This window comes from Tachyglossus aculeatus, chromosome 20 (assembly GCF_015852505.1).
Source record: "Tachyglossus aculeatus isolate mTacAcu1 chromosome 20, mTacAcu1.pri, whole genome shotgun sequence".
Lineage (NCBI taxonomy): Eukaryota > Metazoa > Chordata > Mammalia > Monotremata > Tachyglossidae > Tachyglossus > Tachyglossus aculeatus.
The window spans coordinates 21,028,590-21,048,478 of NC_052085.1; the positions used below are offsets into that span (position 1 = coordinate 21,028,590).

Here is a 19,889-nt window from a genome sequence, read left to right on the forward strand (position 1 = left end):
TAAAAAGCTAATCATATCGGACACAGCCCAAGTCCCACATGAGGCTCACAGTCTTAATCCCCATTTTACAGAGCAGGTGACTGAGGCACAGAGAAGTTAAGGGCCTTGTCCAAGGTCACACAGCAGGCAAGTGATGGAACAGGATTAGAACCCGGAGCCTTCTGACTCCCAGGGGTCATGCTGCTTCTCTTATTTGTGCACTAATGTCCTCTCTCTTAAGGACAAAAGACAAATCACACTGGGTCAAACTGGTTCCGATTCCATATTGTTCACGATTCTGATTTCACTGGCCAGAGAATACTTGGAAAGACTGTATGGCATTTACTCTCTTTGCCTCCTTGCCATTTTCAAAGACTGTGAGGAAGAAAAAGGAGATATGTAGGCTAGCACCCCTCTCTTTATTCTGGAATGTCTATACAACAAATCCTTTATCCCTGATAAGTGTTTTGACAGCAGGGATTATGTCTTTCCCTTCCATTGTAATCTCCAAAGTGCTCAGTTCAGTGTTCTATTGATTGGCTGGAATAAGGGACAAACACAGAAAGATTGAGTATGCATGATGCAAGACATTTTTGAGGGGAAAGAATTCATAGTTGGATACTAAATAATAAAGAACCACGAAGTAAGTCACTTTACACCAATTTGGTTTATATTTAACAATCAAGAATCAATACATACAGTTCTTTTAATTTTGAAATGGCAAAGAGGCACTTTTATTTGTTAAGCAAAGAGATAATAGATAAGTGAGTAGCTTACAAATCCACAGCTCTTTCAAATACTATGGCTACTGATAATAATGATAACTGTCATATTTGTTAAATACTTACGTGTGTTCCAGGCCCTGTACTAAGAGCTGGGGTAGATACAAGCTAATCAGGTTGAACAAGGTCCATGTCCACTGTGTGGCTCAGAGTCCTAAACTCCATTTTACAGATGAGGTAAATGAGGCGTGGAGAAGTGAAGTGACTTTTCCAAGGTCACACAGCAGAAAAATGACAGAGCTGGGATTAGAACCTAGGTTCTTCTGACACCCAACCCCATGACCAATCCACTAGGCCAAACTGCTTCTCTACCAATGAAAGAAGTAATAATTCCAAGGGGTTCATTTGGGGCTTCTAATTCAGCATTGTTGGAGGTTCTTGTGGGCAAGGATCACAGCTCTGTCATATTATACTCTCCCAACACTTAGTATGGTGCTCGACACGCACTAAGCATTCAGTGGATACAATTCCTTGATTGATTGATTGACTCTTAAAAGTATTAGTTTTAGTACTAGTAAAAGTAATAGTATTAGTAAAAGGATCCACTCCTCAGCACTTATGAATGTTGGCAAGTTCCAGCAGCCACAATTGCTGTGAGCTCTCAGTCAGGCTTTGAAGGGATTCTGTTGGTTTCAGTGTGCTGTGGAGCTCTCTGAAGGCAATATTCTTTTGGTGTGTCAGGTATGCAGAGGAAATAATAATTATAATAATGGCATTTATTAAGCACTTACTATGTGCAAAGCACTGTTTCAAGCACTGGGGAGGTTACAAGTTGATCAGGTTTTCCCATGGGCGGCTCACAGTCTTCATCCCAGTTTTACAGATGAGGTAACTGAGGCCCAGAGAAGTGAAATGGCTTGCCCAAAGTCACACAGCTGACAATTGGCGGAGCCGGGATTTGAACCCACGACCTCTGACTCCAAACCCTGGGCTCTTTCCACTGAGCCATGCTGCTTCTCTAAATAATAATAGTAATAATAATTATGGTATCTGTTAAGTGCTTACCATGTGCCAGGCACTGTACTAAGCACTGGGTGGATCCAAGCAAATCGGTTTGGACACAGTCCCTGTCCCTCACAGGGCTCACAGTCTCAATCCCCATTATATAGATGAGGGAACTGAGGCCCAGGGAAGTGAAGTGACTTGCCCAAGGTCACACAGCAGACGATTGGCAGAGCCAGGATTATAACCCATGACTTTCTGATTCCCAGGTCCATGGTCTATCCTTTACCTGCTTGGTAGGTGTAATTATCTGCTTTAGTGAACCAGGACATTTGCCTTGGGTCTTTGGGGAAGCAGACTTCCAAATTGTTTTCACTACAAATCAATTTTAGCCTCGTGCGCTTACGGCCGTGCAGAAAAAAAATCAGAAATTCTCCAGAGGATTGATTATTTCCCCATGGAATTTGGTGACATCCCACTTGACCAAAAGGATCATTCACAATTCACCAAATAATTTAGTAGTAAGAGTCAGATTAGAAAATTTAAAAAATTCAATTTGAAGAATTCCAGTCACATGGATCTGAACCATCAAATTCTTCTTCTATCATATTTATCATCATCTTTGACGTGTTTCAGCTATATGTAGGTTGCCAATCTTCTTCTCTCCATCTCACACCCTTATTCTTAGATTATGAGCCCCTTATGTTTTCAGGAACTGTGACTATACCGCATCTGTGTATTTCATTTCCCAGCACGTAATCCATAGCTTTGCACATAGTAGGTGCTTAATAAATACTACTACCTCTATTCTTGATAGGGTAGACATAACCTTAAAAGGGTATTCTTCGCTCTTACAAAAGAGGAAGAAGAATTTAACTTGACTATGTTGCCAGTGCCTGATTATGATTAAAATTTAGAAAAGTATTTGGACCTCCTGGAAGGGATGATTCCATCTAGATTCAAAACATTTATCATTTTTGTTGGATCCCAGATAACAACTGGAAGCACTATTTATTCCAACCTTTGTTTTCCTCCAAGTTTATGAGGCGCCTTGTCTCGTTCTCCAAACTGTGCTTGTAATGAATCTTGAATTACTAATCTCAGGAGAATTTGGGACAGCAAGGAGGAATTTTCCCCTTTGGTCTTTAGTGACCTCTTCCAGGGCAGAAGAGTTTTAATAACTTTTTAAATGGAACATGGAAAGTCCTGAAAAATGACCGCACTTTTCCATTCTCATGTCCTCCTCTCTCCTCTCCCACCACAAACACTTTTTAGAAAATAGCTGAAGCTTTTTCTTAGGTGTGAAAGCTTTTGCATTTTTCTCACATTTGTCAGTAGTTTCGATCATTCCAAGAGAATAATTGAGGTGCATATGGAGGGTAGATCACTGTGTCCTATATTAGATGCATTCCAAATCTTGAATTCTGAGCAGTTGCTGAAAAATAACTGTATTCTCCTGGAAACAGTCATTGATTCTGTATAATAACATTTTCTCAGCAGCTGGGTATGTGTGGCCACTGTGTTAGGTGTTGTACTAAGTTAGTTTCCCTGTCCTCTAGATACACTCTGCAAAGGCACCCACAAATTTGGAGAAAGTTGTGCAAAGACCTAGAAAATCACCCAATAATGTCCCTCGTGTTATAATAACAATAGTAATGGTGTTTTTAAAACACTTTCAATGTGCCAAGCACTGGAGCTGATCATACACAAGCTCTGTCCTTCATGGGGATCACAGACTGAGTAGGAAGGAGAACGGGTATTGAATATTTGTTTTATAGATGAGAAAACTGAGGCACAGAAAAGTTAAGTAACTTATCCAAGATCACACTGTAGGCAAGTGGCAGAGCTGGGAGCAGAAACTATGTGCTTCTATATGCTCCATGAATGCTTATGTGTCCCAAGACTGCAGCTCCTCTATAGTAAGTATAGGAAATTCTCCACCAAAATTCTACCCTTTTGTGAAATAATTAAGATAAGTTATTCTAGAGCCCTTCTGAATTAACAGATGCATATTAGACCAAGAGAGTAGGGAGGAAGAGGCCTCCTTCTGAGAAGATCTATATAATAATAGTAATGATAGCATTTATTAAGCATTTACTATATGCAAAGCACTGTTCTGAGCGCTGGGGAGGTTACAAGGTGATCAGGTTGTCCCACGGTGGGCTCACAGTCTTAATCCTCATTTTACAGATGAGTTAACTGAGGCACAGAGAAGTTAAGTGACTTGCCCAAAGTCACACAGCTGGTAATTGGCGGAGTTGGGATTTGAACCCATGACCTCTGACTCCAAAGCCCGGGCTTTTTCCACTGAGCCACGCTGCTTCCCTATGTTATCTCCTCAGCTACAAAGGCAGTAGCTTGGTTCATTAGCTCTGCTTCCCTTTAGTCAATTCGCCATACCAGAAAACTACACAGCATTAATCTCATCATTCATTTATTCATTCATTCAGTCATATTTATTGAGTGCTTATTCTGTGCAGAACTCTGTGTTAACTACTTTATAGTCAGACCTTTTGACATTTCTTCAGTCCCCTTTAACAAAATCTCTGGACCGTGAATTCTGGAGGAAATACATATATGCTTTTTCATAGAATGCCAAGCTATCCGTGGGAATATTGCGAATAGATTTTTTTTCCCATAACCTTGCATTGTCTCCTCCTGGTCTTGTCTTGATTTGGGATAAAGCAGAGATCTCCTTCAGGCATGCATAAGATTTTCTTCTGGCATTGAGCAAACTAGTCCCTAAATCAATTATAGATTGAATGTGAATTTTACCACTTGGCCACTATATTACACCTATGTTACTATATTCAAACAGGACAACACTGATGGTTCTATCCAATCCCTACTTATGGGTGTGGTTAAAAAGACTTTAGCACATCCAATAATCCATTCCATGGCATAGTCTGTGGATTATCTTTAATGATCCTGATAGGTTTTGTACTGGTAATACCCACCCCGTCTGCCTCTTGATCTCCTGATCCAGAATTCGGAACTCAAAGGAGGGCAGTTCCTCCTAAAGTTGCATACCAGTCTGGTCTGTGTTCCTCAGGTGTCTCCCAGCAGATCCTTGTTATATCACATTGTTTTGAGATTGTGTTTCATTATGGTTTGAAATCATATTTTCCTTCTAAGTCAACAACACTGGATTTCTAGTCTCCTCACTATGGCATCTCAGTTAGCAAATTGCCAATTATACTGTTGGCCAAGTTAATAGCTTCTTCTGGTCTGTAGTCAGCACAGACTGTCCCCAAATAAAGGGATTAGTATTCAATGGACTGTTCGTGGATAAATATTCAATGGCACAAAGAGGGCATCATTTTTTCATTTAAATAGGAATTGTATGATTAAATTTCTGAGCGGAAAAAAAATTCATCTCCAAAAGTCAGACTTCATAAGAGTAACTGATTTTTATTCTGTGGCTGAAAACCTGATTGATGGGAGAGCCAATCAAGACTGATATTGTTCATTGGTTTTGGACACCTGGAAAATCTGTCTACAGGGGAAAGAAAGAAGTGAAACGAGGAAATGTTCCCGTCTTCAGACCCGAACAGATTTAATAGAAAGAAAATGAAAGGGTTTTTTTGATTAATATTGTTTCTAAGCTAAAATAAAGTCCTTAATAAAAGTGCTGTGGCACTTGGTGGTATATGCCATAGAAATAAAAAATTGAAGGTGCTATACAAATCCAAAGAAAGGAGTTAAGTTGTTTTTGTTGTTCATGTCCTTATCAATCAACTGGTTCACCGCAGCATCACTAATTCATACTGAACAAAAATTGCAGTTAGGATTGTAATCCCTTAATATTAATTGTTGTATTTGTTTAGTGTTATGTCCCAAGCACTGTGCTAATCACTGGGGTAGGTATAATATAAACATGTTTAACACAGTCCCTATCTCACATGGTGCTCACTCTGGGTTTCACTGCTTCTTAAGGAGCTGTTTGATTATTATTATCATCAGCAGCAAATACTGTTTATTAAAATACTTTCAATTTGAGATTTAAAGGTGAAGGGAGAGATGAGGTATCACAGAATCCCTCTAGACGGTAAGCTCCTTGTGGACAAGGAACATGAATGAGAAGCAACATGGCTCAGTGGAAAGAGCACGGGCTTTGGAGTCAGAGGTCATGGGTTTGAATGCTGGCTCTGCCAATTGTTAGCCGTGTGACTTTGGGCAAATCACTTAACTTCTCTGGGCCTCAGTTACCTCATCTGTAAAATGGGGATTAAGACTGTCAGCCCCCTGTGGGACAACCTGATCACCTTGTAACCTCCCCAGCGCTTAGAACAGTGCTTTGTACATAGTAAGCACTTAATAAATGCCATTATCATTATTATGTCTACCAACTCTGTTATACTGTCCCAAGAGTTTAGCACAGTGCTCTGCACACAGTAACTGCTCAGTAAACATGACTGATTGACCGACTGATCTTAACTGTAGCCCAGGGTTTTGTGGGTCACGCAGAGAGAAGAGAAGGAAATGCATTTCCATATGGAAGAGGGTCAGAAGACTGTTTTTTATAACTTTTGAAGTTGTGTATTTACTTTCTCTTCACCCCCTCCACAAGCTCTATAAAATTGCCTAGAATGCTTTCATGCAAACTTAGTAGCTAAATGTAGTTTAAGAACTATTGATATATAGTGATTCAAATTCTTCACTTAAAATGATTAGTCTTTGAAACACTAGTGATTCATCTCAGAATACAGATACTCTCCAAGACTAATAGCACATTAATCTAAGCTAATATTAAATTTAGATTTAAGTGATTGCAGAATCTGATAACTCAGGACAAATGACATCAACGATTGTCAACAGGATGAGAATTCCAGTGTTCTGCAAATGCAAGTGTTTTGTTATATTTATGCTACTATATCTTCATCAGCTAGAGGTTGGATCTCCACATGGAGACTTGCGTCAGACTCTGTGAAGCAGTATAAACTTCAGAATTTTCCCCGATTATATGATCAACAATACATACATAGATGTAAAAAAACAATAAAGCATTATAAGATAGGATTGGTTGTGATCAGGAAGGCATGAACCTAATTTTTCTTCTCCACTCCCCTATACCAATGTGCTACATGTCATATATTTGTTGCGGTTTTATTATTTTGGCAATTGTCACCTTTTAAACTTTTATTCTTTCATAGGGAAAATAATGTTACGTTCTACCAAGAATGGAAATTTTATTTTATAGTGATCACATTGTGTACTAAAGTAAAATTATCAGTTTTTGAGTCCGATAAATTCAAATTGGGCCAGACATTGATGAAAAATCCTGATTGGATAGGAGTTATTTAAGGTCTGATGATGATTATTATTATTTTTATCATTGTATTTATTAAGTTCTTACCATGTACTCTGCCACTTGTGTGGCCTTGGGCAGGTAATTTAACTTTTCTTGCCTCAGTTTCCTCATCTGTAAAATGGAGATTAAGTCCTACTCTCACCTACTTAGATTGTGAGCCCTAAATAGTACAGGGACTGTATCTGGCCTGATTATCTTGTATCTACTCCAATGCTTAGACCAATGTTTGGCACGTAATAATAAGCCCTTAACAAATGCCTTTTTTAAAATAAAAACATTTTTCTGAATGCAGGGGTAGATACAAGTTAATCAGTTCAGACAAATGCCTGTCATATCCCACATGAGGCTCTCAGTCTGAGGAGAAGGGAGAACAGGCTAGTTTACATCCAAGCTGTTATGGAACCTGGGTTTTCTTCAAGCTCATCATTAATTCAGTGATTTTTCCTAGTGCTGTGGAGAAGTTCATAATCTCTTTTTATTTTAATGATATTCTGTTAAGCACTCATCATGTGCCAGACTCTGTAGTAAGTGCTTAGGTAGACCTTCCCAGACAAAGCTCCCTCCTTCCTCTCCCCCTCCCCATCCTTCCCACCTTACCTCCTTCCCCTCCCTACAGCACCTGTATATATGTATATATGTTTGTGCATATTTATTACTCTATTTATTTTACTTGTACATATTTATTCTATTTATTTTATTTTGTTAATATGTTTTGTTTTGTTGTCTGTCTCCCCCTTCTAGACTGTGAGCCCGCTGTTGGGTAGGGACCGTCTCTATATGTTGCCAACTTGTACTTCCCAAGCGCTTAGTACAGTGCTCTGCACACAGTAAGTGCTCAATAAATACGACTGATGATGACATGTTGCCAACTTGTACTTCCCAAGCGCTTAGTACAGTGCTCTGCACACAGTAAGTGCTCAATAAATACGAATGAATACAAGCTTATGAGGTTGGACACACTCCCTGACCTACATGGGGCTCACAGTCTTAATCCCCATTTTCCAGATGAGGTAACTGAGGCACAGAGAAGTTAAGTGACTTGCCCAAGGTCACTTGCACAAGCAGACAAGTGGTGGAGTCTGGGTTAGAACCCAGGTCCTTCTGATTCTCAGGCCCATGCTCTATCCACACTGCTTCTGGGAGGGGAAAAACAAGCAGCATCTTTATAGCTCTTGCCAGTTTCCTTTCATGTGAGCTTCAAGAGGGGTGCCATCAGCATGCAGAACCTTCTGACTGACTGCCTCAAGTCTTTATGGTTTTCCTGTAGCTCAAATTTTTCCTGAAGTGTGGAATCAGAGTCTGGTAACAGCTTCCTTGCCCTTTGTGATGTTCTCAAGCAGACTGTAAACTCCTTGTGGGCAAGGAACATGTCTACCAATTCTGCTGCATTGTAATCTCCCAAGCGCTCTCTTCACAATACTCAAAAAAATATCACTGATTGAATTTTGCTCCCTGATGTTGTTTTGCACTTTCCCAAGCGCTTAATTCAGTGTCATGCACACAGTAAGTGCTCAATACCACTGTTTGATTACAGGGTAAACTTTGGGGAATTTCTTAGGGCTGCTAGACCTACTTAGTAGGTTTCTACTAGTAGTTTTAGAGAAATCAACACTGGAGTCTCGGTTAACTATTCTTTTGCGGTCTGTGAATTCAATGTGAAGGTCTGCATTGTTCCCAGTTCTGTTCCTGTGGTCAAGTTTCACCCCAGTCATTGCTGCCTTAAACTATCTTGTGTTTGGATGCATTCAGTTGACAGGTTTGTGCAGTAGAATGTTCAAAAGGTCCCTGGGCAGGGTCCTTCTCATAACTGACAGCCAAGGGATACCGTAATACTTACCATCTCCTTTCCTTCTTTCTTGAAGTTTTTTTTAATGGTATTTGTTAAGCACTTACTGTGTGGCAGGCACTGTTCTAAGGGCTGCGTTAGATACAAAATAATCAGGTTGGTCACACCCCATGTCCCACATGGGGCTCACAGTCTCAATGCCTATTTTACAGATGAGGTAACTGAGGCACAGAGAATTAGAGTGACTTGCCCAAGGTCAAGCAGAAAACAGGTGGTGGAGCAGGATTAGAACTCAGGTTCTTCTGACTCCCAAGCCTGTGTGGTCTATCTATTAGGCCATGCTGCTTCTCTTGGGGAGGGAACAGTTTATGGGAGAACAAGGAACCCAGCCCAAACTAATGGGGAAACCTCTGGCAGTAGGTGAAAGAGGCCAGGTCAGGGGGATAAACTGAGGCCTAGGGGCACCGGCCCAATGGAAAGGGACAAGGAAGGGGAGAGGCTGGGTTTGGGGAGGAGGGTTGGGGACGAGGCTGCAACCTCACAACTTTTCATCATTATTGCATATGGAAAGAGCGCTGGCCTGGGAGGGAAGGACCTGGGTCCCTCCTCCGCCACTGGTCTGCTGGGTGACCTTGGCTAATTCATTTCACTTCTCTGTGCCTCAGTTACCTCATCTGGAAAATGAAGCTCTATGTGGGACAGGAGCTGTGCCCAACCTGATTAGCTTGCATCTACCCCAGTGCTTAGAACAGTGCTTGATACATAGTAAGAACTTAACAAGTTCATTCATTCAATCGTATTTATTGAGCACTCACTGTTTGCAGAGCACTGTACTAAGCACTTGGGAAGTACAAGGTGGCAACAAGTACCATCATTACCATCATTATTATCCTGGGAAAATTGAAAAGTTGTCTGAAGATAACCTGAGGCGTGTGAAGTCAATCAATCTGTGATATTTATTGAGCACTTACTGTGTGCGGAGCACTGTACTAAGCGCTTGGGAGAGTACAATACAGTGAGTTGGTAGACATGAGCCCTGCCTTCAAGGAGTTTACAGTCTAGTGGAAATGCTGGAAAACAACAAAAGTTTATGGAATGCCTGCTCGCTTCAAAAATTTACATGGCCTAAAACTTCAGCTATAAATACAGTGTTTCTGCTCATTAAGAACCCACAATACACATTTAAAGATGACTCAGATTGAATAGTAGTAGTGATAATATTTAAGTGCTTACTTTGTGCACAGCACTCTACTAAGCACTGGGAAAGGATCCATGATTAGGATTTCACAAGCTGTGGTATTGTTTTCCAAAATAAAGAACAACTCAACACTAGGCCACTGAATCTAAGAAAGAATTTTGCTAGGTGAAGATTAGTTGTAAAAACCAATCCCTAATTTCTCTAACTCTAGATGAATCTACATCATTTTTCTCTTTTTGGGTGCTTAATTTGCGTCCCCGAATAAAGAAATCAGTTGAAGGGCAACCTTGCTTTTTATTCATTTCCCTACTGGTTCTTTTCCCCACCTCATGCTGAATTGTGATTTATTTCAATTAAGGCATTCTATAGTTCTAGATGATCTTCCCCAACTCTTTGGCATTTCAGTCCTTTGCTTAATTCTTTTAAGGAAACAGAAGCTAACTACCACACTAGAAGGTTCGTGAAAGAACCTAATGGAAAACAGACGACTGTCCAAAGCAATAGCCTGCAGTGCTATAGATGACACATCCCTAACACGTACTAGAGAGAAGAAAAAAAAAAAGAAATCTGGCCATGAAGCAATTTTTGCACTCAATGGACCATCCCCTGAGTAGTCGTATATTGTCTCCATGCAAATACCCAGGAATCTGCCAAGATATTCTGGTTTATACATTTATTGCATTCACTGGAAAATAACACAAAAACATTTAAATGAAATGTAAATAGACAAATGGTTTTGTTCTTTTCTCGGTGCCCATTCTGGCGCTGAAGCTTTCTGCATCACTACCCCCATCTTTATTAGGTTTTCCCAGTGGGGACTAAAGCCATCCGCTCACCACTTTTGAGAGAAGAAAGGCAAAAGAAAATAAGGATCTGTCGTCATGACAATGTGGTCAGGGTACTCCCTGGAAAGGTTCCACTAATTCCTTCCCAGTCCAAATCTACCTTAGCGGTTTCATTAAGAAGAAACAATGTCTTCATCTTCCCACCTGGGTAGCCATCTGGGTTCATTCATTGAATTGTATTTATTGAGTGCCTACTGTGTGCAGAGCACTGTACTAAGCGCTTGGGAAAGTACAATACGGCAGTATAGACAGACTATTCCTGCCCATAGCCAACTCACAGACTAAATGATCCACTTCCCTTTCATTCATTAACTGGAGAGCGTGACCTCAGCAAAGCATTCAATTCTAACTTGAGAAGCAGCATGGCCTAGGGGCTAGAGCACAAACCTGGGAGTCAGAAGGACCTGGGTTACTAATTCTGCTTCTGCCATGTGTCTGCTGTGTGACCCTGGGCAAGTCACTTCACTTTGTGCCTCAGTTACCTCATCTGGAAAATGGGGATTAAGACTGAGCCCCATGCGGGACAGAAACTGTGTCCAACCTCATTAGCTCGTATCTACTCCAGCACTTAAAACAGTGTTTGACACACAATAGGCGCTTAACAAATACCATCATCATTATTATTACTATTATTATTAGTAGTAGTAGTAACAAACTGAAACAGGAGCTGGGAGAATTACAGTGTTTTGACTAAGTCCTTCCTGCCATCTAGTTCCTTGACTGCCTTCAACCAGGATGAATTTGACTTTGGTCTGACAGCAGGTTGTAAATTCCTTTACATATCATTTGGTCCTGAGGGCTATGCTGCAGTTGGTTCAAATGAGTAGGGGCATGTGGCAATTTTCAGTTAGTTTTGTTGATATATAAAAGAGACAATGTTCTGGTTTATGGATCAATACAATTATTAGAAATAGCAGATCTTCACCAGTAGTAGAACAGATAGATGCTCTACTTTTCCATCTTTTCTTTCCACATCCCTCTTCTTTTTGTCTATTCCTCTAAAATCATTCCAATCTCTTTTTTCATCTCCCTCTTCCTCTCATCTTCTCTTTCTCAGCTCCCTCTTGTTGCCCATAACTCTCCAGTTGCTCTGTCTTTTCCTCTTTTCATTTTCCTGCTGGTTACATATTTGGACTCTGTCTCTGTTACCGCAACCTTTGTGTCCCCTCCTGATATCTCTCCTAACTTCCACTTCTCAGGAGCAATGCCATCCCATGACCTTCAACCTAGTATTCTTTATGATACTGGCAGCAGGATGTCTTGAGGAATAGCAAAAGCCTGCCCTCTTATCCAATCTTCCTCTCTGCATTCCACCATTTAAGTGCTTTGCAGCCTGAGAGAGAAGCAGGGTGGTCTGTGGAAAAAGCACAAGCCTAGGAGTCAGAGACCTGGTTTATGATTCCACATGACTGCTGTGTGACCTTAGGCAAATCATTTGATATTTCTGTGCCTGTTTCCTCATTTTAAAAATAGGTAAGAGACCTGTTCTTCCTCCTTTAGACTCTGAGCCCCATATGTGACAGGGACTGTACCTGACATAATTATCTTGTATAATTTTATTTGTACTTAGCGAAGTACTTACCACATAGTAAGTGCTTAGGAAATACCAGTAGTATTATTATTCTAACTTCCCTTCTTTCCCTCTCACTCTCTACCTGTCATGTCTGGAACCCCTCTGTCATACTATTCACTTCTTGTTATCTCTATTTGTCTCTTTCTGTATCTTTTCCCCCTCCCCTTTTGATAAAGTCTCCTGAAGAGAAGGGTAGTTTCCAGTGTTTTCTTCCATCCATCCCCTTCCTCACTATCACCCCTTCTTTTCCTCTCTCTGCTGCCCACAATTTTCTCAGATCAGGATCTCCCCTGGAGAAGGGTCATAAGCTTCATTCCCCAAACACATGTTCCTAGGTTTCACAATGAGCCCCAGAAACGATGGTGGAGGAAGGAAGGGAAGCTGTGTTCTCAGAGTTGATGTCCTCTCTCCATCCTTCAGCCTTAACTCTCCATCAATCAGCCCTCAGGCTGAGTGATTGCCACAGATAATCTAGTCTCATGTAAACCCCTGATATATAGGTAAAAGATCCACTGAGTCAGGCCTAAGCATTCAACTAAACAGCCCCAAAGTGCATTTCACACTCGGAAACATCCTTAAGATGTTTATGTAGAAAATGAAGTGAATATAAAGGTTTTAGTTGGGTTCCCCCCTCGAAAAACATTATTGCTTTTCCTAGCTTAGCATAATGAAGCATCAGATTATGAAGCACCAGAGAGCATGTTGCCTTTTACATTGGCAAAAACATCTGTGCTAACACATCTGTTCTAAAACACATTGGTGTTTCTATGGATAGTGTTTAAAGCCATACCTGTTTAAAAAAAGATATTCCGCTGTTCTAAATAAGATACCTCATGGCACTGAGTAGCCACAGATCGCTTACAGATTGCTCACCCTGCTCTGGGTTGAAAAGGCAATATTTTGCAGAAATTTGTATCTCTCAGTTCACCAACAAGGGGATTCATTTGTTGTACAGTTAAATGTTTAGCCTTGATGAAGAGTGAATTTTCAGTCATCAGTTTTGCTTTTTTTCTTCAATCTCTTCTTCTTAAATTAAAAAGAATGACTCTGCACTCAGCTTTGTGCCCTCTCACACAAATTAGGAGCTAAATCTCTTGTCATCTGGAAAAACTCAATCTAGCTCCTGTTTATATTGTCCATCTGGCTTTTTGATCATCCAGTCCGCCTTGCAGCCTGAAATAATGATGCAGCTTCAGAAGTTGTGAACCTCAGATTCTTTAAACTGTCTAGGTAAAGTGAGATCAATCAATCATATTTATTGAACGCTTACTGTGCAGAGCACTGCACTGTACTAAGCACTTGTGAGACTATATTATAACAATAAGACAGAGTCGATAGACACAGTTCCTGCCCACAAGGAGCTTACAGTGTCGAGGGGGAGACAGACATAAATATAAGTAAAGAAATTATGTGTATGTATGTAAGTGCTTATGGGGCTGAGTGTGAATAAAGGGAAGGAATCAGGGTGATGCAGAAAGGAGTGGGAGAAGAGGAAGTGAGGGCTTAGGGGAGGCCTCTTGGAGGAGATGTGCCTTCAATAAGGCTTTGAAGGTGGGGAGAGTAATTAACTGTCAGATATAAAGAGGGAGGGAGTTCCAGACCAGAGGTGGGTTGTAAGCAAGAGGTCAGCTGTTAGGTAGATGAGACTGAGGTACAGTATGTTAGCACTAGAGGAGCAACTGTGTGGACTGGGTTGTAGAAGGAGAGCAGTGAGGTGAGCTTAGAAGGAACAAAATCTTTGAATACCTGAAAGAGAGAATGGAAGCATTGAGGAAAGGTTAAAAGGACAAATAATAGGAAGTTCATTCAAGCCCTTAATTATAGGTGTTCTGTAATAATAATGGTGGTATTTGTTAGCCACTTATTCTGTGCCAAGAACTGTGCTAAGCATTGAGGTAGATACAAAATAATTAGATTAGACACAGTCTTTGACCCTTCTGGAAGGGAAGCAGCGTTGCCTAGTGGAGTCGAAAGGACCTAGGTTCTAATCCTGGCTCTTCTACATGTCTGCTGTTTGACCTTGGGCAAATCACTTTACCTGTGCCTCAGTTCCCTCATCTGTAAAATGAGGATTAAGACTGTGAGCCTCATGTGGGACATGGGTTGTGTCCAACCTGATTAGCATCGATCTGTCCCAGCACTTAGTACCGTGTCTGGCACATAGTAATTGCTTAGCAGGTATTATATTCCCATTTTATAAATGAAGAAACTGAAGCTCAGAGAAGTTTAGTGACATGCTCAAGATCACACAGCCTGCAAGTGGCAGATCTGGGATTAGAATTCTAGTTTCCTGACTCCCCAAAACCTTCCTTTTGCAATATGTAATTATGGTACTTGTTAAGCACTTACTATGTGTCAAGCACTGTTCTAAGTGCTGGGGTAGATACAAGCTAATCAGGTTGGACACAGTCCCTGTCCCACATGGAGCTCACAGTCTTGATCCCCGTTTTACAGATGAGGTAACTGAGGCACAGAGAAGTTAAGTGATTTGCCCAAGGTCACACAGCAGACAAGTGACAGAGCCAGGATCAGAATCCAGGTCCTTCTGATTCTCAGGCCCACATTCTATCTGCTAGGCCACACTGCTTCCCACTGATGGAGAACCAGTGCTCATTTATTGAGTGCTTACAGTGTGCAGGTACTGTACTAAGCGTACATCCAAGCACTTAGTTCAGTGCTTTGAAGAGAGTAAGAGTGCAGTAAATTCCATTGACTGATTGATTGTAAGATTGAAAACAAGACTGGTAACACAATAGATGTTACACAAGAAGTGAATCTGCTCAGATTTTTTTTCTTAATTAGAAGGGTGCTTTGCCTTTTATAGACAAGACAAAAATGTTTATGAGGAAACGGCCCAGGCTTATCTTCTTTTCCTTATTTGAGAGAAATACTTGAGAATCCCAGAAACACAGAGTAGCGAAAAATCTCAAGGTCATCTAATCCAAATCCCCGTGCAAAATAGGACCTATTTCACTGAGCCTTTGAGATGGTTATAATCCTTTATTATTTCAGTCTCTAAGATTTTGAACTTCAAAGATGAATATTACATATCCTACTCCTTCTGCTCCTTTCCTTGAACTCTTCTTCAGGGTTATATTTGGAGTAGGAACTTTTAATGGAATTCTAGTTTCAATAACAGTTTTTTCCAATGCTGCCACTCTTTGTTGAAGAGAGCCTAGGAAGTGTGGGGGAAGGATGAAAAGAGATCACAGAATTTGTTGTGTTTGCTCACATTCCTTGTTTTTAATGCCAACGGAGGTTGCAGATGGCACATTTAAGTACCTGAAGAAAATATAGTATTACATCATTCACTTGCCCCTTTTTTATTAATATAGTTTCAAATTATATATTAATATAATATATTTATGAATATGCATATATCCCTTTAGGTAGCTCATTTTGTGCAGGGAATGTGTATACTAATTTTGTTGTACTCTCCCACACACTTTGTACAGTGGTTTGCACAAAGTAATCGCTCAGTAAATACCATTGATTACTATATTTAAAGAAACAATGAAAAAGCTACTTGCTAAAACCAGTTTAAGGATTAAAATCTGCCCCCAACCCACTAAACAGGATGGCCTAGTTTGGAAAGGGCACGGGCCTGGGAGAATGAAGACATGAGTTCTAATTCATTCATCCATTCAATCGTATTTATTGAGCGCTTACTGTGTGCATCCCAGCTCCGGCACTTGCCTGCTGTGTGACCTTGGACAAGTCACTTAACTTTTCTGTACTTCAATTTTGCAGCTGCAAAATGGGGATTCAATACCTGTTCTCCCTCCTACATAGACTGTGAGCCCCATGTGGGACAGGGACTGTATCCAACCTGATTGATTTGTATCTACTCCAGCCCTTGAAACAGTACGTGACACACAGTAGGCACTTACAAATATCATTGAAAAAAAACCAGATATAAGAGTTTTGAGGTCGGTGGGAAAGGGATATTTGCAATTTACACTTTATTTCTAAAAGAAGCCTATTTCTCAGTGTGATAGGGAAAACATCCTATCTCTAAACCATCAAAACCAGGAATCCTTGTTCAGAAACCAAAAAAACCCCTCAAGAATGGCTCACATTTGTTTTTAACAGAACATCCATGAAACTGAAACTGGATTTTAAAAATTGCCGTTTAAAAAATCCAGGAGATTCAGTGTATTTCAGATAATTATGGGATTAAAATGTCCACCTACACTTGAGTCTAAAATAGTTCTTTTTGATGAATAGTTTCAGGGAGGGATAGGTGGAAAGGAGGATGCTCATTTGGAAAGACATAAAAAATTCTCCTGATACAGAGGGTTTCAGGAATGATTCATTTTATTAAGTACTGGAGTGCAGAAATGCACCTAATTAAGTCCTTGCTGTGGAAATTACTATTGAAATAAGTAAAGCGATTGTTGGTACTCTGCTTAATATAATGATTTTTCAGCAGTCAAATGTTCATTTATTTTTCTTGAAAAGGAAATTGTTTTTCCTAAAAGAAATCCTTGGCATTCTCCCCTCTGCTTTGTGGCATCCCCATTGAAGTCAGGAGTTACTGAATTGCTGAAGACACCAGGGAGCTACATTGCAAAATGCCTCATTAATCCTTTCCCCTTTCATAGAAAATGTGGGGCTTAAACGTGAGCTGTCCTTTAGTGGATAGAGCACGGGCCTTGGAGTCAGAAGGTCAGAGGTTCTAATCCTGGCTCCATCACGTGTCTGCTGTGTGACCTTGGGCATGTCATTTAACTTCTCTGGGCCTCAGTTCCCTCATCTGTAAAGTGGGGATTAAGAGTGAGCACCCCATGTGGGACAGGGACTGTGTCCAACGTGATTTACTTGTATATACCTCAGCACTTAGAACAGTGCTTGGCAAATAGTAAGCGCTTAACAAGTACCATTATTATTATTATTATTATTATTATTATATCTGGTAGACAATTATTCTCACCTCTTTCAAAGCCTTATTGATGCCACATCTCCTCCAAGAGGCCTTCATTGACTAAGCCCTCCTTTCCTCTTCTCCCACTACCTTCTGCATCACCCTGATTTGCTCCCTTTATTCACCTCCCCCATCCCAGCCCCACAGAATTTATCTACACATCTGTAATTTTATTTATTCATGAAATGTCGGTCTCCTTCTCTAGACCATGAGCTGGTTGTGGGCAGGGAATGTGTCTGTTACTTTGTTATATTGTTCTTTCCTGAGCACTTAGTGCATGCTCTGCACCCAGTACAGTTAGTAAATATGATTGACTAACTGATAATCTGATCGTGATTGATTGATTGGAGCTCAGAGGTGGAGCAGCAAGGGGGTGTTTGAGATTACCGGCAGGAGGTAGAGGAGGTCAATAAACCACTGGGGTGACCAGCAAGCTACCTGTAACACAGAGATTTATGGTTAGAACATGATAGTTAATATCAAATTATTTCCCTGTTATGAAGTCTCCATTTAAACATTAAAAAATAGAAAAGGCTAACTATTTTTAGCATATTTTTGGGTGACCTGCAAGTTTTCCCTGAGTCTAGGAATAACTTGGAAACCCTGATTTCCAGTTCTCCTTAGTACAGGCTGCCTTTAAGAGAGAAGGGTCTAATCAAGGCATTGGGAAGCCTAAACCATTTCTAGATAAGGCCAACCAAAAATCCACATTGCCGCCCAAATGACCCAATTTGGCTGTCATTGCCCAGATGCCCTGGATAGGTGCTCAATTCTCCATGTGATGGTATAGGTGGTGTCCACATCTCATGAAAAACGTCTAGCTGGTATTTCACTTCATTCACACTGCAGTGTCCCTCCTTGTTGGCTTGATGCTTTTATATCCGCATATACTGAGAGAAAGAGATGGAGAGTATGGCAAATCACTGAGGTTTGTCAAGTTGAAGTCTTGCCAAAGAAATTGGACTGATGATTCCATTTTCAAAGAGCTTAAGACATCTCCCTGGTTTCCAGCCCAGCTTTATGCCATTTCTATACAGTTCCAGGGAAAAGCTATGAAAAAGAGGTTTCTTTTGTTTGCCAGGAACTTATCTCCTGGAGAAAGACCTTCAAGAAGATAAAACGCTAAAACAATTTCTTTGACTTCATCTTTCTTCTGTCTCCACCATACCTTGGCCCTACTCTTTGGGAGGAGGGAATGTAAAGCCAAACTTGGAAGGATAAAATAATGAGGTAGTGAAAGCTACTATGAGACGTTCATTCATTATCCCGACTCTGACACTTGACTGCCATGTGGTCTTGGGCAAGTACTTAACTTCTCTGTGCCTCAGTTTCCCTTTCTGTAAAATGGGGATTCAATGCTTGTTTTCCCTCCTACTTAGACTGTAAACTCCATTGCAGGGCAGGGACTGTGTCCAACCTGATTATCTTGTACCTACCCCAGTGCTTAGTACAGTACTTGGCACATAGTAAGCACTTAAAAATATGATTCATATTATTATTATCATTGTTATTATTATTATCATGCACCCCTCCCATTTGAAGAGATGTGTAAAGTGTTTGACTCTTGATAGTCTTGGCTTAAAGGCCTGTGTTTTCCTTATTAATAATAATAATAATACTTGTGTTATTTGTTAAGCACTTACTATATGCTAAGCACTGTACTAAGTATTGGGGTAGATACAAGATAATCAGTTCCCACAGAGTAAAAAGGAGTAGGGAACAAGCACTGAATCCCCACTTTGCAGATGAGGAAACTGAGGCACAGAGAAGTTGAGTGACTTGCCCCAAATCACACAGCATAAAAGTTGCAGAGCAGGCGTTAGAAGTCAGAACCTCTGATTCTCAAGCCTGTGCTTGTTCCATTAAGCCACACTGCTTCTCTTAGGCAGCGTTATCCAGAAACTGATTATTTCACCAAGGAATAATGTTCTGTATTTGGAAATTTCTAATAACGTTACTTGTTACTTTAGTGATTTTGAGCAAAGGTACTGTAGTAATACCTCATTTGAATAAAACAGCCATCATTTCTATTCTACTAGGATATTTATGTTAACAGGGGAAAACTTCAAAGATAAAAATAAAAACTTTGAATAAAAAGGACTGAGAAAAACGTGTCTTTCTCCTCCATATTGTTCTCATGGTATAATTCCCATTTTAATGCATTCTAGATTGCATTTTCAAACTGTTTACATTTCAGGAAAGTATACTTTTTGAACTTTTTCTTAAACGGTGTTTGTTAAATGATTTCTATGGACCCAGCATTATACTAAGCTCTGGGTTGACACAAAGTTGGATGCAGTCCCTGTCCCATATAGGGCTCCCATTCTTAATCCCCATTTTACAGATGAGGTAACTGAGGCACAGAAAAGTTAAGTAATTTGACCAAGGCCACACAGCAGAGAAGCAGCAGAGCTGGGATTAGAACAGATCCTCTGACGCCCAGATCTATGCTCTTTCCACTGACGACTCTGCTTCACATTTTCAACATAATGGCTTTCTAAAGCAAAGAATTAAGAGTCACACTTATCCTCAGGAGACAAGGCTAGATC

General features: G+C 40.4%; 1 protein-coding gene across 1 annotated transcript in view; it reads left to right on the top strand.

The window, feature by feature from the left end:
- Positions 1 to 19,889, top strand: part of GUCY1A2 (guanylate cyclase 1 soluble subunit alpha 2) — a 173,225-nt gene that overhangs the window by 144,405 nt on the left and 8,931 nt on the right. The gene's annotated exons all lie outside the window — the stretch shown is intronic.